This window comes from Capra hircus, chromosome 2, assembly GCF_001704415.2.
Source record: "Capra hircus breed San Clemente chromosome 2, ASM170441v1, whole genome shotgun sequence".
In the NCBI taxonomy this organism is placed as follows: Eukaryota; Metazoa; Chordata; class Mammalia; order Artiodactyla; family Bovidae; genus Capra; species Capra hircus.
Window position 1 is genome coordinate 116,251,628 of NC_030809.1, and position 25,247 is coordinate 116,276,874.

The window sequence follows — 25,247 nt, forward strand, 5'->3', positions numbered from 1 at the left end:
CCCCATCCTTTTGGTAAAATCTCAGATGACAAAGATTGCCAAATGATCTTATTTGGAAAGAATGGTGGTTTGTCTTTCATCCATTGATAAATATTGGTACTGTGAAACAAGTGGGAGAGACGGAACACAAGATCACCTTTTGAAAAGAACATGGAAGAATGAGATGGTGAAAAAGAATGGGGAAATAGAGAAAAAAAAGAGAACTAGAGAGACAAAGAATGAAAAGTAAAGAAATATGGAAAAGACAGAAAAGTAGAGAAGACAGCAACACAAAAGATGGGCCACTTATTTCACTTTAGCTATGGTAGTTGCTGTAGTTGTGTTCCAGTCCAGAATGTATCTCGCAGGGTATCTTTGATGTTTGGTACCTCGTGTATGCGCCTAGCATGTCAGGGTCCTTTGGTTGAAATCATAAATAAAGGAGTGAATGAATTTTCATTTTATAATCTTGGGAGCATGTTTTACTTGAACTGGTCTATGACTATGAATGAGCCTCCCAGCATATATTGAAAGGCAGTGGAAAATGTGAGAGAGGAACTAGAAATAATTGAGTTTGAATAGCTCTTTATAACCTTTAAACCTGAGTCCTTGAAAAGAGCAGCTATGAGGTCAGAGCAATTATTCTTTGTCCTAGAAACAGGACATCACTGATGACTCAGAACAATCTGTTTCACAAAGTGTTTCAAATAAACTGGGTAGAAATGTCCTTGTTTTGCTTGCCTGAACTGAGGGTACAGTCAGCACTGAGGTATCTATGGCCTTGATGTTGTGGAAAGAAGGTGACAGGAGGGAAATGGAATAAAATTTGCTGAATATTTTTGAGAAAACGTCAAAGGGGACAAGGAATAGCAATACTACCAGAGGGTTAATAAAAAGGTGGATCTGGGAGGCATTTGACTGCCAAGTGGGGACCTCCAGTAGAATATTCACCCAACTGGGAGTAATTCGCTTTCCAGAGATGCACGGAAGGATTGTGGCAGGGCCGCCCCCATTCAAGGATGTTCTCTGGTAAATTCAAGAGAGTCCATTCTGAGGACATGAAAGGAAGTTAGTCCTTCCTTGGGGGAGTATGAATCCAGTGTCTCCAGTCTGTGGGTTTATCTGTGTGCATGAGTGTGCATGTTGTACGTGTTGTGCGTGCACACAGGCTCACACACTCATGCACAGTTCAGAGGTCTAGGAATTGTGATAGGAATGGAAAGCGCCGAATAAGCAGAAAGCTGCTAGACGGCAGGCTCCAGGAGGATGACTGGCGTGGGCAAGAGAACATTCTGCACAGTAAAAGGGTATCCCTGTGAATCACATGGAAAATGCCGCAAAAGGGCTGTTAGCATGTTGGCTGCAGCTTTAAAGAAAAGGAATTCTGTTGGGATGAAATTTCTCCTGGAGATGAACACATTCTGTATACCCAAATTCTAACTCATCAACTTCTACCTGCCATCTCGAGCTACACTTGTCTCTCATTTCTTATCAAAGGGACAAGCATTTTTCTTTCCTTGGCTCAAAATCATGAGCTTCTTCTCCTCGCTCTTCCCTTCATTCAATCTCTCCCCCTTTAAAATGTTTCTTGGAGCCCCTCTTTTCCTCTCCCTGCCTGGGCACATACCTAGCTGGTCTACCTAATTCTGGGTCATCTCTCTTCCTATTCTAAATATAAGACCCACATGCAAATAATGAAATACTATCTCATAATCCAAAACAGAAATGGTGAGTGTTATAGTAACAGTGGCCCTCTGTACTAGATTTCCCAGATAATTCAGCTTTCATGTAGTTTTATTCTTTTCAATAAAGGCAATTTGTTAAAGGCACATACGTGATGAAAGAAAAGAAAATTTAAATATTATGTGATTATTTTTGCACTTCTTTTTCTCCCCTTTGACCTTCCTCCTATTCAAGCAGTTGGCCATGTCTCTTGCTCTTTAGCTCAAGGAAGGGCTGAAACAGCATTAAAGAGAAGAAGCATTTTCTTCCTAACTTGCATATTTCAAAAATTCACTCTCTTGGGTGAATAATAAAGACATTATTATTAGGGTAGAGGCCAAAGAGTAGGGCGCAAACATGAGTATAAGCTAGGCTCTTCCTCTTCACGTCTTACCAAAGAAGAGACCACCACAATTGCTGGAGGAGGAAGATTTGGAGGAAAGCAAAGGGAAGCAAAGATTTTGAGGGAACAGGGATGAGGGGACCTACATCCCTTAGAATAAGAACTTGGATCCTGTCAGCTGACTGCAGATGGTAAGATGGTAAAAACCCATGGTAAAAACCCATGTAATTGTTTTTGGGAATAGAGGTAGGAGGCGTGAAACTGGAAAATTATAATAGTTACTTTGGAGGTTAATTTGGAAGTATTTGAAAAAAATGGAAACTGCGGAAAAAAATTTTTTATATATCTGTAAAGATATTTGTACAAAAATGTTTATCGCAGCATGACTTCTAAAGAGAAAAAAAAAAATTTCTGACAGCTTACAGGACCATTTACAGAAGGGATAAATTAAATGTGGGATTTTGTGGCATCCATAGACTACTGTAGAGCAATTAAAAGATACTGTCTAAACAACAGGAAGAAATGATAGGGGAATTTAGACCTTAGAATCCAACTGCCTGAAAAGCTGTAACACTTGAAATATAAGTGAGGGCAGAAGGAGTAGAAGGTGTTAGAGGACGAGATGGCTGGATGGCATCACTGATGCAATGGACATGAACTTGGGCAAACTCCGGGAGATGGTGAGGGACAGGGAGGCCTGGCATCCTGCAGTCCAAGGAGTTGCAAAGAGTCAGACATGACTGGGCAATTGAACAGCAACAGCCCTTAGAATCCAGTTGCCTAATAAACCTTAAGACTTGAAACATAAGTGCCTCATTTTACAGATGAGAAGGAAGAGGGGCCTGAAGTTAAATGGTTTCTCCTTTAGAGGACAGCCTGTTGTTTAGACTTCCAACCTCACCTTTTGTCCATGATGTCATCTGACACCCTAAGTTGTCTGGTATAGTTTTCAGTCTATTCCAGGAAGCAGAAAGTTGTTCCCTCCCATCTCCCCAGTATGCTAGCACAGAAGAAGAAGAGAGAGAGAGGGAAGGAAAAAGAGGAGAAAGCTGTCTCCCCTTGCTCTTGAGGTCACAGTCCAGAAGAAAAGCAGAATCAAAATTGGAAGCCATAAAAAACCCCTAAGTAACCTGTTCTCACATTTCCCTCATTCACAGTAAGGGGTTTCCAGGGTTTTCCTCTCGCATCTCCATTGTCTTATCAGCAAAACAGAGGGTTCAACTAGAAGAATTATATCCACCCTTAAGTTCAAAATATTATCCCTGCAATGAATCTACTTTTAGCTATAAAATCCAGCTGCCCAAATTTCACTGTTGAAATCTCCACGTATAAGCCAGTGTTTTATCCACTTTCCCAAATCTTTTGTCCATGCCCTACAATTTTCCACTGGTTGGTCAAACCTACAGACCATATTCAATCCTTCTTTTCCGTTATAATGTTTGATTCTCAACATTCCTAAAAATTATTGGGAGTGGGAAGGATCTTCTGCCTGGGCTTTCAAGATAGGTGCTAAATAAAGATCTCAACACTAAATGTCAGTCCCAGGAGTTTTTCTAAGATTGGCAGCCCAAGGTCAGCGAAATGGCCTTGGCTGCATCTCTGGGAAAGCCTCAAGTGGGAGTGGAAGTCATCTCAGCCCCAGCGCTGACCTCCCGGCATGGTCTGGTGGGCTGAAGAGGAGTGGGAGTCAGCAACTCCACGTTAGGTACTAATTGTGCGACTGACTTGGGCTGTGACATTGGAGGAAACTGTTTCACCTCGAGGCTTCTTTCGCAAAGCAAGAAAAAGCTGCAAAGAGTTCTCTGAAAAGTACATTCTGCACTAGAGGCTAAACGTTACAGTCATCAAGGAAGCGAAAGGAGACTCGGCGTCTTCTTCAGCCAGAACTGTGTCCTTTTGGTGTCTCCACCCACACAGCCAGCGGCAGAGTTTAAGAGTGTTATTGTCCAGCCATCAGAAGCACACCCACTCTAACACAAATGCCTCAAATTCACTCTTCACTTTTAAAGGAACACACTTTTAAAAATCATTAATGGTTTAGTTGTGTGACCATCCATCAATGAAGGGCATTTCCTGCTCCCACATCTTTAATGGAAATAATTAATGAGGTGTTAGAAATTAACAACAATTAACAGTGCGCAGGAACAAAGGCAGAAGGTCAGAGACTCCAAAGAAACACAATTCAGATTCCTGGGTAGAATTTTGCCATGTCAAGAAGTGACACGCTTCTCATGAAAGAGAAGCATCTTCCGTGTTAAATGTGTTGCCATTATACTGATCTTTCAAATGCGGAAAAGTCAGACAATAGTCCTAGTAGTCTCACTTGTAACAGTACAGATTTCTCTAATAAACTCTGAGAATTCCTAGCTTTGGTATATATCTCGGGGGCACAAACACACCCATTGCTCCAGAACATGGGCTCAAACACCATTATTTTTTAAGATTATGACGTTAACAGAAGGAAGTAAATTACTTGGCACTTCTATCAAGCATACTGATTTTGCTGAACAAAAAAAATACTATAACATAGGACATTTTTCAGCTTAGTATTGATAAACATTGCTTGATAGAGCAGACTTACAATTTAGCAGTAGTGGGATCATTTTAGATTGTATTGGATTCTAGTGGATTCCTGGAAAAAACTGCCACTTAGAGTAATTATTAATGTATATCAGTTATACAAATTACATGTGTGTTTTTATATTTAGCTATAGGATACTGGTGAGCATCATTTATATCTATATCTATATACACAACGGCTTCCCTCGTGGCTCAGATGGTAAAGAATCATCTGCAATGCGGGAGACCTGGGTTCAATCCCTGAGTTGGGAAGATACCTTAGAGAAGGGAACGGCTACCCACTCCAGTATTCTGGCCTGGAGAATTCCACGGACAAAGAAGCCTGGCAAGCTACGGTCCATGGGGTCACAAGGACTCGGACACGACTTAGTGACTTTTACTTCACATACACACACATGCATGTAAATTCATAAATAATTTGCCTTAACCTTATCTACCTGATAGACAAGTGCCAAAGAATATTACTACCAATGTACTAGGTCTCCCAGCTTCACTCCATGCATTTGTTCCCCTTTTCTAAAGCACAGCCAAGAGTCCTTGAGCCAAGGTCTTACATATATCCCCAATATTGAAAATACAGTCAGAGGGAGTGAGTCAAGCTCAAACCTACAACTAGATGACCTCACCAAGGATATCGACCAAGGATATTTTACTAGCAAATGGGTATGGGATAGACCTATTCCACTTCTACCCACAAAGTAATTATAATTATAATTACATTACCTGCAATTATAAACATAATTAATTATATTCCTGCAGCGCTTTAAAGCTTACAAAGTACATTCACAGACATTAATTTTTTAACCTCGTCAGTACTCTGTGAAGCAGGCAGTGCAGACCTGCAGAATGGCACCAAGGACTTCTCACTGAGAACAGACCTGTTGCCTCCAGGCTTCCATCCCCTCCTGTCTCTCATGATTATCTCCTTAAAGCAAGCGTATGCTGAAAGTGAAAAGAAAAAAAAAAAAGACAATATCTAGAGGCAATGATGCTTCTGGCTTCTTGGTCAAGCCACTTTCAAACAAAGCAGCGAAAGTGGTGTTCAGAGAAGGAATGAGCCAGAATTTGCGGGAGGAGGTACCAGGCTCAGTGACCTCAAGGCTCTGGTTCGGTCCAGGTTCCAGGATCAGCTCACATACCCAGAGCTGCAGTTGGGTTCTCGTGGACAAGAATCATCAGCAGAACAGCACACTCTGGGAGCTAGAAGAGCAAAATGTCTATGGCACACCTAGGATATGCACCTACAGTCGGGAATGCCAGGAGTAAGTCAGAGCCCCACACAGCTCTGGTAATGGGATGGGTTCTTGTCATGACACCATGCAGTTCAGCCCTTGGCTCTTGCAGGTTAGAGGCTCAAATGAACAGTCTTCTGCCTGCTTTTCAAGGATCTCCCTCATACCCCCCTCTCAAAATGCAACCTAACACCTCACTAAAGGCTCACCCTGTGCCTTCATGTCCCATCCACTCACTGTCTCACGACCACGCCACCTCCTGTTCCTGGTCCCAGGTTCCTCGCTGTAGGGCTCCCAACCCTGCGCTCCTTCAAGGCCCAGTCCAAGGGCTCCTCCTCTAGGTAGAAGGGAAAGTATTAATAGATGTTGGCCTTTCCGCTGAGAGCTTGGTTCCCTTGAAAAAGAAATTTATACTCAAATAACTACAGTAGAAGTTGTAAGATGTTCAGGGCCCTAAAACAGCACCACTTAGAGTGTGAAAAGTGACATCAGTGGTACCTGGGAAACCGGTTGGAAGTGTAAATTCTTGACTCCCACCCTAGATCTACTGAATTAGGATCTTCAGGGCTGGGCCCAGGAATCAGTATTTTAAGAAGTCCTCCAGGTGAATGAGATAGCTGTTAAAGTTTGAGAGCCCCTGCCTTAAAGGGAGATTTTTATGCTACATCAGAAAGGAAGTGCTTCTGGAGATAGCCCTTTGGGACTGATAGGATTCAGACACCTGGAGATAGGTAACAAGAATTCCAAAGGTGAAGGGAAGGGAGCAGAGGCCTGATCCAGGGAGGTGGTCTGTAAATAATAAGGATTTCCATATTGCTACACCTAGGATGGCTGCAGAGCTGCTGGTAACTTTCAATAACATATTAACCTTGGGGCTTCTCTGGTGATCCAGTGGTTAAGAATCCTTGTGCCAAAGCAGGGGACATGGGCTCGATCTCTGGTCCTGGAAAGTTCCCACACGCCACTGAGCAACTAAGCCGGTGCACCGTGACTACTGAGGCTCCGTGCCGCAGCATACTGAGGCCTGAGCGCCTCGAGCCAGGGCTCTGCAGCAAGACAAGCCGCTGCAGTGAGAAGCCTGGGCGCTGCAATAACGATTTCTTGAATGCATTCAAGCAGGTTTCTTCCAAACCTGGAAGCAGACAGAACATACCGAGTGAAGCCAAGTTAATTAACTCAGTACTTGTCAACCTTCTTCAGACACCAGAATCACCTGTGGAGCCTTCCAAATGTGCCAGGGGTGGGACTGCACACCCAGAGATCAGGATTCAGTTGGTCTGTGAGGCCAGAGCAGCACTTCCTATTTGTTGTTTGTAGCTCCCCCAGGGGTTCAGTGTGTACCCGGCACTAAGACTACAGAATTGGCCAATGGACAAGCATCTGCTGCTCACCTACTCAGTGGTAGGGGCTCTGCTCCACATAGTGGTCAACGCCAGGGATAAATAAGACACTGCACCCACCCTAGGAGTGGATATCTTCCAGGATCTGCAAAAAACCAAGGGGGAGATAGAAACAGTATTAGGGAGCAGAGCAAAGGAGGCGAATTTAGCTAATGACTCAGAATTAAACCCTAGAGCCTGCTAGGAGAATGGGGGGTGGGGTGGGGGGACTCAAGAAGGACAGTGTTTATACTAAAGAACGCAGATAAGGAAACCATCAGAGATTGCTGTGTAAAGTTATGCTTCCCCTTTGGAGGTTAACTGGCATAGGCTAATTTGTCACCTTCTGCCTCCTTTCTTAGCAAGAGGAGCTCTGAATGGTTTAGTATCCAGGCCTGGGTCAGGGTCTGGCGCCTATACTGCTGATGGTGGGACATGTCTTTCTCTTGGCCAATGAGAAAAGAAGGAAAACATTTCAGGAGCCGCTAAATCCCAGTGTCTTTATTTGAACTTCCCTGGACCAGGCAAGTTAGTGGTATTTATGGCTTAAAAGAATTTCCATCTGCAAGTTTATCTTCCTGTTAAAAATCAGCCACCCCCTACCCTAAACAACCAAAGACAATAAATCAGGGCTTAAGTAAAAAACAAATACTTCTCTCCACAAATTAGAATCCCTATGGTTGCTAACATACTATTTTTTTAGCATCAGACATCTTAAGAGGTTAAGTGATTTGTGGACGGGAGTGAGTTTCCCTTCAACTGGGTACACAGAAGGCGTGGAAGTGAGACCAGATGTTGTCCAAGCTAAAGGAGGAAGAGCTGGGCTAACATTTCCTGATGAGTCGCAGGGCTTAGTCAAACTGTCACCTCTCCCGAATGAGCCACACTGGGGCTGCAGTTATTTTTAAGCAAGTCTGCCAATTGATGGCTATCTTCGCCAGTCTGGTTCCTTTCTCTTTCACAGAAACAATGGTGTCAAAACAAGTTCGTCTCATTCCTGCCTACTGAATTGATGTACGGCTCCGCCATTGTCATTGACGGAAGGACAGCCCAGTACTGTGCGTGTGCTTGTTCAGTTGTGTCCGACTCTTTGCTATTCCATGAACTTGTAGTCTCCTAGGCTCCTCTGTCCGTGGAATTTCCCAGGCAGGAATACTGGAGTGGGTTGCCATTTCCTTCTCCAGGGGATCTTCCCAACTCAGGGATAGAACCTGTGTCTCCTGCAATGGTAGGCAGATTCTTTACCACTGGCCAACTGGGAAGAGCATAGCAGAGTATAGCGGCCACCAACTGGTGCAATAAACTACTACTATTTTTATTAAAATCTTTTTTTAAAAAGGTGTTATTTGTTGCCTGCTAACCTCAAAATATCCTCTTTCAAGAAGGCTCTATACTTTTCATGTTCACACCTGGGCTCAAGCATAACATCAGTGATGGGTCCAGACAATAGCCTTTCTACCCTGACACCCCAGTTGTACCCACTCCCCATCCACATTGCTGGGGGTGTCATTTTCCCCCTGTTCAAAGTCAGCCCTGTTTAGAGGTACAGTAGAAGGAGCCCATGTAAATAGACCTTTTTACATCAACTATGTCTACTGATCTGTCAATATCACATTGTCTGAAATGTCTTCTTTTATGAAAAATTTCTGAATAATCTTTGGCAATTTTTTGTTTTGGAAAATTTGGGACAATTTCTCACTCTCTCAGAACCTCACCTAAAATGTATATGATCTTTGGGGATTTGGGTTTCACATCTTCAGCCATTTTCTGTTATTTATTCCCCATGACACAGTGAGTTTTCCAGTACTATATACTAAATGATAATACACACAACAGAGTTGTTGAGTTGAATTTAAAACCTACAAATCATGTTCATAAAAATTACTTGTTTTTCACAAACACCATTCCATGTGGGCAAACTGAGCCTTCACCTCTCCGTGTTAAAAGTAGCTGCCTGTCTCCGAGGAGTGCTCTGTGGTGCAGGTTGCGGTGAGAAGTCAAGAGAAGGGAAACAGCCTGTCATCAGAAAGAGCTTTTTCCAGGGAAAGTCCAGCATCCACTCAGTTTTTCTTCCTTTCACAAAGGGAAGTGCACATTGCTACAGTCTGTCAAAGCTCAAAGGGAAATCTATACAATTCTTTCCCCCGACAGACTTTTCTCCCACCCCACCACCTTTTCTTGGGAAATTTAAAAGACACAGAAAAGTTAAACTCTCACACTCACCCTTCCCAGAGTTAACAACTGTTAACATCTGGTCATACTTTTCTCCAGGTTTGTTTGTTTTTTTTAAGAAATAATATGTTTCAGATTCCAAATTCCATCCTCTTTAGCCAGAATGCTCCTCCCATACCCGCATCCATAGAAACAAAACCACTTTCATGAGTTGGGTGTGGATCTTTACAGTCTATTAAAAATATATGTTTTATACATATAAAATATACACATCCTCATCCATCAGAGGGTTGACAGAATGAAAACCACAGCCACAGAAAACTAATCAAACTGATCACATGGACCACAGCCTTGCCTCACTCAGTGAAACTATGAGCCAGGTCGTGTGGGGCCACCCAAGATGTGTGGTGGAGAGTTCTGACAAAATGCGGTCCACTGAAGAAGGGAATGGCAAACCACTTCAGTACTCTTGCCTTGATAACCCCATGAACAGTATGAAAAGGCAAAAAGATATGACACTGAAAGATAAACTCCCCAGGTTGGTAGGTGCCCACTATGCTACTGGAGATCAGTGGAGAAATTACTCCAGAAAGAATGAAGGGATGGAGCCAAAGTGAAATCAATACTCAGTTGTGGATGTGACTGGTGATGGAAGTAAATTCCGATGCTGTAAAGAACAATATTGCATAGGAACCTGGAACGTTAGGTCCATGATCAAGGTAAATTAGAAGTGAAAAGATGCTCAACATCACTCATTATCAGAGAAATGCAAATCAAAACCACAATGAGGTACCATTTCATGCCACTCAGAATGGCTGTGATCCAAAAGTCTACAAGCAATAAATGCTGGAGAGGGTGTAGAGAAAAGGGAACCCTCTTACACTGTTGGTGGGAATGGAAACTAGCACAGCCACTATGGAGAACAGTGTGGAGATTCCTTAAAAAACTGGAAATAGAATTGCTTTCAGTTCAGTTCAGTCACTTAGTCGTGTCCGACTCTTTTTGACCCCATGAATCGCAGCACGCCAGGCCTCCCTGTCCATCACCAACTCCTGGAATTCACTCAGACTCATGTTCATCGAGTCAGTGATGCCATCCAGCCATCTCATCCTCTGTTGTCCCCTTCTCCTCCTACCCCCAATCCCTCCCAGCATCAGAGTCTTTTCCAATGAGTCAACTCTTCACATGAGGTGGCCAAAGTACTGGAGTTTCAGCTTTAGCATCATTCCTTCCAAAGAAATCCCAGGGCTCATCTCCTTCAGAATGGACTGGTTGGATCTCCTTGCAGTCCAAGCGACTCTCAAGAGTCTTCTCCAACACCACAGTTCAAAAGCATCAATTCTTTGGTGCTCAGCCTTCTTCACAGTCCAACTCTCACATCCATACATGACCACTGGAAAAACCGTAGCCTTGACTAGACGGACCTTAGTCGGCAAAGTAATGTCTCTGCTTTTCAATATACTATCTAGGTTGGTCATAATTTTCTTCCAAGGAGTAAGCGTCTTTTAATTTCTTGGCTGCAGTCACCATCTGCAGTGATTTTGGAGCCCCCAAAAACAAAGTCTGACACTGTTTCCACTGTTTCCCCATCTATTTCCCATGGAGTGATGGGACTGCATGCCATGATCTTCGTTTTCTGAATGTTGAGCTTTAAGCCAACTTTTTTGCTTTCCTCTTTCACTTTCATCAAGAGGCTTTTTAGTTCCTCTTCACTTTCTGCCATAAGGGTGATGACCCAGCAATCCCACTGCTGGGCATACACACTGAGGAAACCAGAATTGAAAGAGACACGTGTACCCCAATGTTCATCGCAGCACTGTTTATAATAGCCAGGACATGGAAGCAACCTAGATGTCCATCAGCAGATGAGTGGATAAGAAAGCGGTGGTACATATACACAATGGAGTATTACTCAGCCATTAAAAAGAATACATTTGAATCAGTTCTAATGAGGTGGATGAAACTGGAGCTGATTATACAGAGTGAAGTAAGCCAGAAAGAAAAACACCACTACAGTATACTAACGCATATATATGGAATTTAGAAAGATGGGAACGATAACCCCATATGCGAGACAGCAAAAGAGACACAGATGTATAGAACAGTCTTTTGGACTCTGTGGGAGAGGGAGAGGGAGAGGGTGGGATGATTTGGGAGAATGGCATCGAAACATGTATAATATCATATAAGAAATGAATCGCCAGTCTAGGTTCAATGCAGGATACAGGACGCTTGGGGCTGATGCACTGGGGTGACCCAGAGGGATGGTACAGGGAGGGAGGAGGGAGGAGGGTTCAGGATTGGGAGCACGCGTACACCCGTGGTGGATTCATGTTGATGTATGGCAAAACCAATACAATATTGTAAAGTAAAAAAAAATAATAATAATAAAGAAAAAAAAAGAAGTGGTCAAACAGGAGATAACAAGACTGAACATAGACATTTTAGGAATCAGTGAACTATAATGGACTGAAATGGGTGAATTTAATTCAGATGACTGTTATACCTACTATGGCAGGCAAGAATCCCTTAGAAGAAATGGAGCAGCCCTCATGGTCAACAAAAGAGTCTGAAATGCAGTACTTGGGTGCAGTCTCAAAAATGACAGAATGATCTCTGTTTGTTCCAAGGACTATTCAATATCACAATAGTCCAAGTCTATGCCCTTATCCAAAATCACTGCAGATGGTGACTGCAGCCATGAAATTAAAAGACGCTTACTCCTTGGAAGAAAAGTTATGACCAACCTAGACAGCATATTCAAAAGCAGAGACATTACTTTGCCCACAAATGTCCGTCTAGTCAAGGCTATGGTTTTTCCACTGGTCATGTATGGATGTGAGAGTTGGACTGTGAAGAAGGCTGAGTGCTGAAGAATTGATGCTTTTGAACTGCAGTGTTGGAGAAGACTCTTGAGAGTCCCTTGGACTGCAAGGAGATCCAACCAGTCCATTCTGAAGGAGATCAGCCCTGGGATTTCTTTGGAAGGAATGATGCTAAAGCTGAAACTCCAGTACTTTGGCCACCTCATGTGAAGAGTTGACTCCTTGGAAAAGACTCTGATGATCAGAGGGATTAGGGGCAAGAGGAAAAGGGGACAACAGAGGATGAGATGGCTGGATGGCATCACCGACTCGATAGACAAGAGTTTGAGCGAATTCTGGGGGATGGTGATGGACAAGGAGGCCTGGTGTGCTGTGATTCATGGGGTTGCAAACAGTTGGACACGACTGAGTGAGTGATTGAACTGAACTGAACTGAACTGATGCCCCATCAGTAATGCTGAAGAAGCTGAAATTGAATGGTTCTATGAAGACTTCTCTTAGGAAAAGGCAATGGCACCCCACTCCAGTACTCTTGCCTAGAAAATCCCATGGACAGAGGAGCCTGGTAGGCTCAAGTCCATGGGGTTGCTAAGAGTCGGACATGACTGAGCAACTTCACTTTCACTTTTTACTTTCATGCATTGGAGAGGAAATGGCAACCCACTCCAGCGTTCTTGCTTGGAGAATCCCAGGGACGGGGGAGCCTTGTGGGCTGCCATCTATGGGGTCGTACAGAGTCAGACATGACTGAAGTGACTTAGCAGCATGAAGACCTACAAGACCTTCTAGAACTAACATCCAAGAGATGTCTTTTTCACCATAGGGGACTGGAAAGTAAAAATAGGAAGAGATACCTGGAGTAACAGGCAAACTTGGCCTTAGAGTGCAAAATTAAGCAGGGCAAAGGCTAACAGAGCTGTGCCAAGAGAACTCACTGATCATAGCAAACACCTTCTTCCAACAACACAAGAGAAGACTCTACACATGGACATCACCAGATGGCCAATACCAAAATCAAATTTATTGTATTCTCTGCAGACAAAGATGAAGAAGCACTATACAGTCAGCAAAAACAAGACCGGGAGCTGACTATGGCTCAGATCATGAACTCCTTATCACCAAATTCAGATTTAAATTGAAGAAAGTAGGGAAAACCACCAGACCATTAGGGTATGACCTAAATCAAATCCCTTACAATTATACAGTGGAAGTGAGAAATAGATTCAATGGATTATATCTGATGGACAGAGTGCCTGAAGAACTATGGACGGAGGTTTGTGACATTATTCAGAAGGCAGTGATCAAGACCATCCCCAAGAAAAAGAAATGCAAAAAGGCAAAATGGTTGTCTGAGGAGGCCTTATGAATAGCTGAGAAAATAAGAGAAGCTAAAGGCAGAGGAGAAAAGGAAAGATATAACCATTTGAATACAGAGTTCCAAAGAATAGCAAGGAGAGATAAGAAAATCTTCCTCAGTGATCATTGCAAAGAAATAGAGGAAAACAATAGAATGGGAAAGACTAGAGATCTCTTCAGGAAAATTAGAGATATCAAGGGAACATTTCATGCATGATGGGCTCAATAAAGGACAGAAATGGCATGAGCCTAACAGAAGCAGAAGATATTAAGAAGAGGTGTGAATAATACACAGAAGAACTATACAAAAAAGATCTTCATGACCTAGATAACCACAATGGTGTGATCACTCACCTAGAGCCTGACATCCTGGAAAGTGAAGTGAAAAGTGAAAGTTGCTCAGTCATGTCTGACTCTTTGTGACCCCATGGACTATACAGTCCGTGGAATTCTCCAGACCAGAATATTGAAGTGGGTAGCCTATCCCTTCTCTAGGATACCTTCCCAACCCAGAAATCAAACCAGGGTCTCCTGCATTGCAGGTGGATTCTTTACCAACTGAGCTATCAGGGAAGCTCAACATCCTGGAATGCAGTCAAATAGGCTTTAGGAAGCATCACTATGAACAAAGCTAGTGGAGGTGATGGAATTCCAGTTGAGCTTTTTCAAATCCTAAAAGATGATGCTGTGAAAGTGCTGCACTCAATATGCCAGCAAATCTGGAAAACTCAGCAGTGGCCACAGGACTGGAAAAGGTCAGTTTTCATTCCAATCCCCCAAAAGGTCAATGCCAAAGAATGCTCAAACTACCATACAATTGCACTCATCTCACACACTAGCAAAGTAATGCTCAAAATTCTCCAAGCCAGGCTTCAACAGTATGTGAACTGTGAACTTCCAGATGTTCAAACTGGATTTAGAAAAAGCAGAGGACCCAAGGATCAAATTGCCAACATCTGTTGGATCATAGAAAAAGCAAAAGAGTTCCAGAAAAACATCTACTTCTGTTTTATTGACTATGCCAAAGCCTTTGACTGTGTGGATGATCACAAACTGTGGAAAATTCTTCAAGAGATGGGAATACCAGACCACCTGACCTGCCTCCTGTGAAATCTATATGCAGGCCAAGAAACAACAGTTAGAACTATACACAGAACAACAGACTGTTTCCAAATTGGGAAAGGAGTATGTCAAGGCTCTATATTTCACCCTGCTTATTTAACTTATATGCAGAGTACATCATGAGAAATGCTGGATTGGATGAAGCACAAGCTGAAATCAAGATTGCTGGGAGAAATATCAATCATCTCAGATATGCAGATGACACCACCCTTATGGCAGAAAGTGAAGAGGAACTAACGAGCCTCTTGATGAAAGTAAAACAGTAGAGTGAAAAAGTTGGCTTAAAGCTCAACATTCAGAAAACGAAGATCATGGCATCTAGTCCGTGGCATCTGGTCTATCATTCCCTGGCAAATAGATGGAGAAACGTGAAAACAGTGTCAGACTTTATTTTTGGGGGGCTCCAAAATCACTGCAGATGGTGACTGCAGCCATGAAATTAAAAGATGCTTACTCCTAGGAAGAAAAGCTATGACCAACCTAGACAGCATATTAAAAAGCAGAGACGTTACTTTGCTGACAAAGGTCCGTCTAGTCAAGGCTATTGTTTTTCCAGTAGTCATGTATGGATGTGAGAGTTGGACTATAAAGAAAGCTGAGCACCAAAGAACTGATGCTTTTGAACTGTAGTGTGGAGAAGACTTTTGAGAGTCCCTTGGACTGCAAGGAGATCCAACCAGTCCATCCTAAAGGAAGTCAGTCCTGAATATTCATTGGAAGGACTGATGTTACAGCTGAAACTCCAATCCTTTGGCCACCTAATATGAAGAACTGACTCACTGGAAAAGACCCTTATGCTGGAAAAGATTGAAGGCAGGAGGAGAAGGGGACGACAGCGGATGAGATTGTTGGATGGCATCATCAACTCGATGGACATGAGTTTGAGCAAGCTCCAGGAGTTGGTGATAGTCAGGGAAGTCTGGTGTTACAGTCCCTGGGGTTGCAAAGAGTTGGACACAACTGAGCAACTTAACTGAACTGATACATTTTTGCATGCAACAATATATAGTATTACTTCCTATATGTATTTTGCTATTTAAATGAATGACATCATTATTTATAGTTTTTGCAACTTGCTTCCCACTCCTGCCCTACTATATAGCATTAGGTTTTTGGCCATCTATCCATGTTGAGGTACGTAGACCTATTTTACTCTTTCCATTATGTATATATCACATTTCTAGTTCACCATTGATGGATATTTAAATTCTTTCCAGCTTTTCACTATTTTCTGCCAGGCTGCAGCAAAGATTCTTGTCCAAGTCCCTTTGTACACAAACAACAGTTTTCGTGGGAAATATACTCAGTAGCAGAATCTATGGGCCTAGTACATGCATGATTTCTATTTTACTTAGGTTCTGCCAAAAGACTCTGAAAGAGACCACTGATTTACATTTATTTCCACCAGCAGAAGGTGGTTTGGACCAATACATACTGGACAATACATAATATTATAGGACATTTAATATTTTTCCAATTGAATGGTTAAAAAATAATGGCTAAGTATTGGTTTTATTTCTCATTTCCATGACTATTAGTAAAGTAAATGATCTTTTCACAGGTTTATTGGCAATAGCAGTTTTCCTTTATCATATTCTTTACTTATTTTAATTAGATTATTGTATTTTTATTAGATTATTGTATTTTTATTATTATTAATACTTTGTAAGGGTTCACATTTACCTTGGATAGTAATCTTTTGCAAATTATACACATCTGTTAAAAAATCTTCATTTCTTATTTTTGAATTGGTAATGTATATACATGGTAAAACCTAAAGAGTTACAAGCATATATAATGAAAAGCATTTTTCTAGGTCTATTACCCTCTCTCCATTCATTTTACTTTCTTGAAGAAAAGTAATGTTCTAGTGTACCCTTCCAAAGAGTTCTATGCATATGCAAAAATAATAGTTTATAGTTTCCTCTACAATTACTTTTTATACTTTTTATAAATTCATAAAATAGTATACTATCCATTCATTCTGTATCTTGCTTTTCTTCACTTAAAGCTATCTTAGAGATCATCCTAAATCAGTTTATATTTCTTCTCTTTTCTATTTATTTATTTTTGGCTGCAGTCTTTTATTTTATTGATGGACCAAAATTTATTTAACTAGTTTCCTACTGACTGACCTTTATGCTGCTTCCCATTTTTATTATTAAAAATTGTGTTTCAATGGCTCCTTTTATATATGTATATTATCTCATATCTGTACAGATGGATGGAACAGTGGTAAAGAATCTGCCTGCCAATGTAGGAGACACAAAAGATGTGCGTTCCATCCCTGGGTTGGGAAGATCCTCTGGAATAGGAAATGGCAACCCACCCTAGTATTCTTTCCTGGAAAATTCCATGGACAGAGGAGAGTGGTGGGCTACAGTTCATGAGGTCACAGAGTTAGACATGACTAAGAATCTGAGCATGCACATGTACAAATTGTCAGAAGTGAAAGCATTTTTTAAAGCTAAGTGTTTTAAAATTTTTAATAGGTATTACCAAATTATCCTCTGTAGAGGCCATGCCAAATCACACTTCTACCAGAAATGTGTCATTCGTCTTGTTTAAAGATTCTTAGAATAATAACAGATAACACTTACTGAGTGTTTATTATAGGCTAGGCATGGTTCCAAATCCATGGCTTGTATTTTTAAGAAATCTTTATAGAAAATGTCAAATGTGACTAAAAGAAAAGAATGTAATGAGCTCTCATATACCCTTCATCCAGCTTTAGCAATTAAGAACATATCCATAGTGCTATATGTCAATTATGTCTCAATAAAACTATAAGAAAAGAACACATGGCAAATCTTTTATCTATACACCCACCCCCATTCTCTTTCTCATATCTGTTGGATTATTTTAAAGTGAATGCCAGCACTGTATCATTTCATTCATAAATATTTCAATAGCATCTCTAAGATATATGGATTTTTAAAAAAGTAACCACAGCATCATTATTATGCCATAAACATTTACAATAATTTTTTATGATCATTTAATCACCAGTCAGGATACAGTTTCCCCCAACCGACCCACTAACATCTTTCTATAATACATTTGGTTTCTTTGAATCAGAATTCAAACAAGGTCCACACATTTCATTTGGTTGCTACATCTCTTAAATCTCTTAGCTTCTAACAGCGCTTCTCCCTCTTGTTTTATCACCATTTATTTATTAAAGAAAAAAGTGTCAAGGTGGTCAAAAGTTACAAACTTCTAGTTATAAAACAAATAAGTCATACTGCTATAACATACAGCATAGTGACTATAGTTAACAATACTGTATGGTATATTTGAAAGGTGCTAATACAGTAGATCTTAAAATTCCCATCTCAAGAAAAAAAATTGTAACCAAATGTGCTAATGGATGCTAACTAGACTTATTATGATGATCGTTTATATACAAGCTTAAAAGGTTGAACACCTGAAACTAACAAAATGTTATATTAATACATTAATTATATCTCAATAAAAAGTGTCATTTGTTCTGTTCAATTGTATTTTAACTTTATTTATAGTGGGCTTTATTTGTTTGTTGCCATATGAAAGTATTTTATATGGAATTTTTCTATAATCAAATTTAAGTACATTTTTCTCTATAGTGTATGTTTTTTGTATCTTGTTAAAGAAAGTCTTTCCTAACCCAAGAAAAAAAATTGTTTTCCACATAGGCTTAAAGCTATGTGATTTACATTTTAAGCCTTTAATCTTGTACTTTATACCATATGCAAATTATGCATATGGTATAAAGTAGAGATCTCATTTTTTTCCCCCATGGAGTGGGTCCATTCTATACCCTTTCTTCATTGATTTGCAATGTTATCTCCAATACAATGGACTTCCCTGGTGACTAAGATGGTAAAGAATCCGCCTGCAATGTGGGAGACCTGCGTTCAATCCCTGGGTTGGGAAGACCTGCTGGAGGAGGGCATGGCAACCCACTCCAGTATTCTTGCCTGGAGAATCCCCATGAACAGAAGAGCCTGGTAGGCTGCAGTCCATGTAGTCACAAAGAGTCAGACACAACTGAGTGACTAAGCACAGCACCCTCCAATGCAATGCGTGGCTCGGTTTATAGGCTCTGTCTTTTTGATTGATCTATTTATCTGATTTGACTCCAGTATCTCACTGTTTAATGACTATAGCTTTGTAATATGACAGGCCATTGTTAGGACAAATCTGGTTTCAAATTTTTTTAATGTACAATAAAATGAGACTAATCAGATCCTTCATATTAAAAAAAAATGATGGATTTTGGTTTAGGGGGATAGTGACAATTTACAGGTTGTTAGAATTGAGGTAGGAATCCATGTTGTGCTGAAAGGTGACATTTAAAAGCTAGATTTACTTTGTTTGTAAAGGTTTCATGTAGTTCTTCCACAAGTCCAGTACTTTCACAATGTCTTCTCAGATCACAGAGGATTTTACCCTTTCTTCCTCTTCTCCTCCATCCTTATCCACACACATGGGTAAAGAGAAAGGGAGAGAGTGCTCATGAATTCAGGAGGCAGGTGAAGGTAAACATGCAAGCCTTTGGTTTATAGACTAAGAATAAGAGGTCCCAGAAGCGGGAGAAGGTCAAGCCCCAAGTCCTAGGACTCTTGTTATTTACTGTCCTGCCGACTACTAAACATAGTAGATTCCAGTGCCTCAAAGAGCCAATGATTAATTCATCAGATACTTCCTGCTTGAGCAGTCTTGAAGATGTGGGAGGGGTGGGGCAGTGAATGTATTGATCAGCTCTCAGATGAGAAAGAAGTGTTCTTGCAAGAAGGAAAGAACACGGAGAGCCCCAGACCGAGAAACCTGCCTCACTTCCTCCAGGGTGAACATCAACTGAACTTCTAGCTCTTCTCCACATGGCCCCACACTTTCCAATCCCTCCATGCTTTTGTCTATGCCATTCTTGCTGCCTGAATTGTCTCCTCTACCATGTCCATGAAACCAACTTAAATGACATCTCTTCTATGACACCTTTACATATACCTCAGGTTAGGTATGTCTCTCTACCTCTCTTACCATAGAATCAAGTAATTGTTTTCTCCAGGCTGGATTGAAAAGAACGCTAATGGACATCTCTTCCCCTGCTGTCTCCTCTTCCAGGGAGTCCTGCACACCACTGCTGGATAAAGGCACACATTCTTCCTTCCATTTGCACTTTTCTGCATTAGAGACACTCCAGCATCCTTGCCTAAAATACGTGCCCTTCAGCTCTGCAGTCCAGGGACCCCATGGGTAAGGGACGGAAGCTGAATTTCCCAGCAAAGTAGTCCCTCCCTTTTGTCAGATGGGTTCCACCTACATCCCCACCCATGTTGCTTGACCCTTCCTCTATGCTCAGGCCATTTTTTTAATCCCAAATTCTTTCCCCTCTTTTCTGCTAAGAAATGTTTTATACTCCCCTCTAGAAAGACTTTCTTAACTAAGAGGGCTGCTCTTTTTATTTTAGACTTCTTGATTACTTGGCCAGACAGAAATCAAGTGTCTGGCTCTGTAGTGATATGAATTATTTCCTAGCCGTTTGGAGTATTGACATCTTCTCTTCCTACTAGGAATGTATATGCATGTGAGCATAGTTGCTCAGTTGTGTCCAAATCTTTGCGACCCCATGAACTATAGCCCACCAAGGTTCCTCTGTCCATAGAATTTTCCAAGCAAGAATACTGGAATGGGTTGCCATTTCCTTCACCAGGGAATCTTCCTGACCCAGGGGTCGAACCTACATCTCTTTCGTCTCCTCCATTGGCAGGCGGATTCTTTACTGCTGAGCCACCTAGGAAGCCCCACTAGGAACATGAGCTACCTCATATTTCTTTTGCCCACTCCCACCTACCCAATGTATCTAGCACACAGGAGCCAATAAACATTTGTTGATGTTCATTAAACAAGTTATATCTTATCAGCAGCCATCTCATCAAAAAGCAGCTTAAACTATATTTTGTGCTGAGAAACAAAACTAAATAGAGAATTTTTTTAAAAATTTAAAGATGTATTGCAAAGGGGAGATCAAGAAGAGAAACTGAATATTAGCAGTGAAACAACAAGGTTAAAAAAAATCCTTAATAGCTTCCCAAAGGAGTAAGCATGACCACTTTAATTGAAGCAGAAAGACACAAATACCAGAGATGTGTTCATTTCACACTGGGAAGATGAATAAGAGAAGCGGCTCCAAATATTTTCTTTTCCCTGAGTGATGTATTATGTGATGAAAAGCTTATAATACGTTATGGTTGTACCCTTGACATAGGATTTAACCCATTGGTGCACTGTCTGGATTTCTCGGTTTGCCTCTGTCTGCGTCTAGGCTTTTGGAAAGGAGATTCTGAAATAAGAGCAGAAACAGAGCCTTATAAGGGTTTGATGTAGACAATAAAGTCTTTCTGCAGATTAATGCTGAGAATTCACAGTAGCTTAACAAGAATTGCGAAGCTAAACAGTCCAATATGAAAGTCATTCCTTAGAGACAGATCACTCTGAAGTCTGGCTCCAAGTGGTCTTCCTACTTAAGCTTCCAGGCCGAATGATGGCAGGCGAATATATTACTAGAAATTGGAGATGCGGCATTTCACTCTTCCAAATGTTTCCAGAAAGGTAACTTTTATTGCAGGAATGTCTTCAGTACAAAGCAACACTGAGCCACTGTGCAGATCCTCACCTTGACCCAGGCTGAGGGAGATGGCCAGTGCCTAATTGGCCCATCAGAATGTTCTGAGAGGGAAGCTTCAGAACATTCTGACATAAACTTGGTGAAATCAGATCAGGCGTAGAGAAACAGGGGGTCCTCTCTGCACGTCCTTTATGTTCTGTTAACCCATACAACTCGTGGGCATGAGCTTAAAGCTACTAGCTTAAACCTTATTTTCTTTTCCAGTAAAAGTCTTTTCAATATTTTAACAGAACACATGATTTCTTCACTTTAGAGCTATGCTGCTAGCTCATTTTTTAAGTGCGTTACAATCCCTAAATGTTTTTCTGCCCTGCTTGCATGCAGCCAGCCCAGCTATATCTCATGTTTGGCAAGTTAAATGAGTTTCCTCTCCTATCTCTATTTTCCATCATGAAAATCATTCCTGAAGCATTTAAACAAGAATGGACTCAGCCCAATACTCATAAACCTTGCCTTTTTCTGCCTTCTGGGTCATATTGACCTGGTCTTGGGATTACCACTCTGGTTATATTCTGTTAGCTGGTTGAACACCCATCTAACAGTAGTGTGGTCTACACAGCATCTTCCTCCAGATGACTGATAACTACCGTACTCAGGAGCATATTAAAACAAAACAAACAAATAAGAAAAAAAGCAGAGCGCAATAGAAAACAAAGTATATAATCTGCTTCCTTTCAACCCATCAGGCCCACCTCATGGGCGTTGATCCAGGCTAGCTAATGAAACATTTTCTGACTGCTACCCTGTTCTCAAAAATAATTTGCTATGGCTTTGCTGAGTTAGAATCAGTGCCTCCTTGCATTTGCTAGATCTCTGAACTCCATCTGTGGCAATTAGCCTTAGATATTCATTTATGAAGCAGTCTCACCACAAATTCTATATCTCGGTTTCATCTGCACGTGATTCAAGACTCCTCCTTCCCCTTGTCTTCCTGCTCCAGGTTACAGCCGTAGGATAAACTCTAGGCTATTTATTCTCTGTGATCTCTCTTCCCTGTCCTTTGGCGAATGTGTAGCCCATCTTTTCCTCCAGGAATCTGCTTCACAGGAATGTATATGGATTAAACAATAACACTTCTCATCAGAGGGCTTGGGGAGGTGTGTGAGGGAGGGGGGGTGTAAAGTGCCTGACTCAGGCTTACCCACAAATCTGAGAAATGAATCTAGAGTGTTCTGCTGTCCTTTTAAGAGCTGTCTTTGGAGGGAAAGAGCTTGCAGAGAGAACAGATGTTCTGAGTCCACCTAACAGAGTCATTCCACTGAATCAGGTGTGGAATCAGAAGGACAAACAGAGCAGCAAGCAGACATGACGCAATAGCGTGACCCAAAACTTCCCCCAGGATGGACAAACCGGGTGTCTCCTTGTTTAGAAAGCTTCTCCTTGGAAGCGGATGTTCCAACACCAGGTGGGACTCCTTAGCTCAGACCAGGAATCTAAGTTTTGTCTAAAGTTAGGATCTCTATTGAGGGAAAAGAGAAGATAATAGACACTAGATTATCATATTCTACTGATCTAGCACAAAATCTTCAAGAATACTTTAGCTTCTCAATCCATCCAGGATTGAAATGACAAATGGTAAATAAAAGATTGAACTGAGGAAGAGCAAGTTAGTGTACTTAAAACCTTTTGTTATTAACACTAATAACAATTAATTACAAACATTAATTCTGATCTATGGACACCTGCTTAGCATCAACACAGACCCACCCTTCCAATTATTGAGCGATACAATGGCACATTCATGTTGCTCAGAGGTCCACGACTTTTCTCATTTCCTGTGTAGCCACCTTCAGTTCTTTGTATATCTTCCTATTTTAAATCACCACCAGGCCTCAAACATATTTGCCTGGTTTTGAAAGCAGCAGGAGGTGCTTTTTGAAGTTTCTGGAATGCATACACATGGGTGTATGCATTTGCGTGCGTGCACACACCCAGAGGTCATTCCACCCACCGACAACGTGGTATGATCCCTTTTATAACAAAGTTTTCCAAGGACTTAATATCACTCAGATAACAAAACTTTTTCCCCCTTACTTGAATGATCTATCACAATTAGCTGTGTTTCTTATTTACAACACTCTTTTTGCAACAACAAAAAAAATGTGGGGTAAGTGATGATCAAAATGACTTTAGAAGTCAGCATACGATGTGATTTTCTATCAGTCCTTACCAATGTCAAGTGCAAAATTTAAATTAACAAGCACTTCCCTTATTGGAATGACTTCAGCATTTCTGCTGCCTTCCATTGATTTCTATTTACTTTGGCAGGCACAGGCAAGAAGAACATATTTCTGTGCTTGAAGAATCAACCTAAGACTACACGAGGCTGTAGAGATGCGAATGTCAGGATGAAATGTTGCTGTGAGGTTATTCTAAGAATTAACATAATACAGCAGGACCACTATTTATGTAGTGTTCCTGCAGGCCTTAACTTCCCGTTAGTGTTGTGCTAGAGCCATCTCTCAGCTGTATTTCTCATATTAACAACTGGTCTATAGTTCTTTCACCTAGCAGTAAATATGATGTCAAAGCCATTTAAAAACTAAACAGCTTACCCGCAAATATGTCATACGCCAGCTATCCCCAACCAGAGGTAACCTTGACCTCAAACTAGCTCCTGGGGAAGAAGGCCGTGTTGCCGCTTCATCACTAAGTTACTGTTGGTAACTGGTGTCTGCAAGGGGTTATTCTTCATTAGAAATGCCAATAATAAACATTTCCATGGTCCAACTTGGCCTCAGAAAGGTATGAAAATCTACAGAAAGGCCAAATAAGCTTTAGACTTATTGTCCAGGTGTTTTTTGTCTTTTAATTCATTTAATCTGCTAGTCTCAGGTTTTTTTGTTTTTTTTTTTTGAGTTGAAAAGTGGGTGGAATAAGCAATCAGAAGATATTCCCTCTCTCTTTTTTTTTTTTCTCTTCTCCATCTCATCATCTGCAGTAAAAGCTCCAGCCATACAATGGTATCAGTTCAGTGCAGTCGCCTAGTCGTGTCCGACTTTTTGCGACCCCATGGACTGCAGCACGCCAGGCCTCCATGTCCATCACCAGCTCCTGGAGTTTGCTCACACTCATGTCCATTGAGTCAGTGATGCCATCCAATCTCATCCTCTGTCGTCCCCTTCTCCTTCTGCCTTCAATCTTTCCCAGCACCAGGGTCTTTTCCAGTGAGTCAGTTCTTCGCATCAGGTAGCCAAAGAATTGGAGCTTCAGCTTCAGCTCAGTACTTCCAATGAACATTCAGGACTGACTTCCTTTAGGATTAACTGGCCTGATCTCCTTTGCAGTCTAAGGGACTCTCAAGAGTCTTCTCTAACACCACAGTTCAAAAGCATCAATTCTTTGGTGCTCAGCTTTCTTTATAGTCTAACTCTCATATCCATACATGACTACTGGAAAAACCATAGCTTTGACTAGATGGATCTTTGTTGATATACTATGGTATATTCAATTCAAATTCATCTACCAAAGGTAACCCCAGGCAGAAAGGTGAGTCACCTGATTTTCATGACCCTGTCTTCTTTATCCTGGCGTTGCAAACATTTGCCAACAGCCAATAGTCGCCCTCCTGGCTTTATCAATTGTGTAGAAATAAAGAAAGAAAGTTAAGGTAAATTCGTAGCAGCTCGCTCAAACGTAGAAAACTACAGAAGACATTTTCTCACTGTTTAAACTAAAAAAAGACTCTGTTGATCCAGTATCAACCTCAGTCCTCCTTCCAGACCTGGTGGCAGCTGGACACAGCCCTGGGGACAGGACAGAGGATCAGAGGAGACACTAGCAGCCGGTAGCGGGGGGGAGGGGCGGTATTTGACCCGCAGGAGGCAGCTCATTCAGCGGCGCCTCAACCAGAGCGCCTGTGCTAAG

General features: G+C 41.5%; 1 pseudogene; it reads right to left on the bottom strand.

Annotated features, from left to right (window-relative positions):
• Positions 1-25,247, bottom strand: part of LOC102184851 — a 138,727-nt pseudogene that overhangs the window by 20,604 nt on the left and 92,876 nt on the right.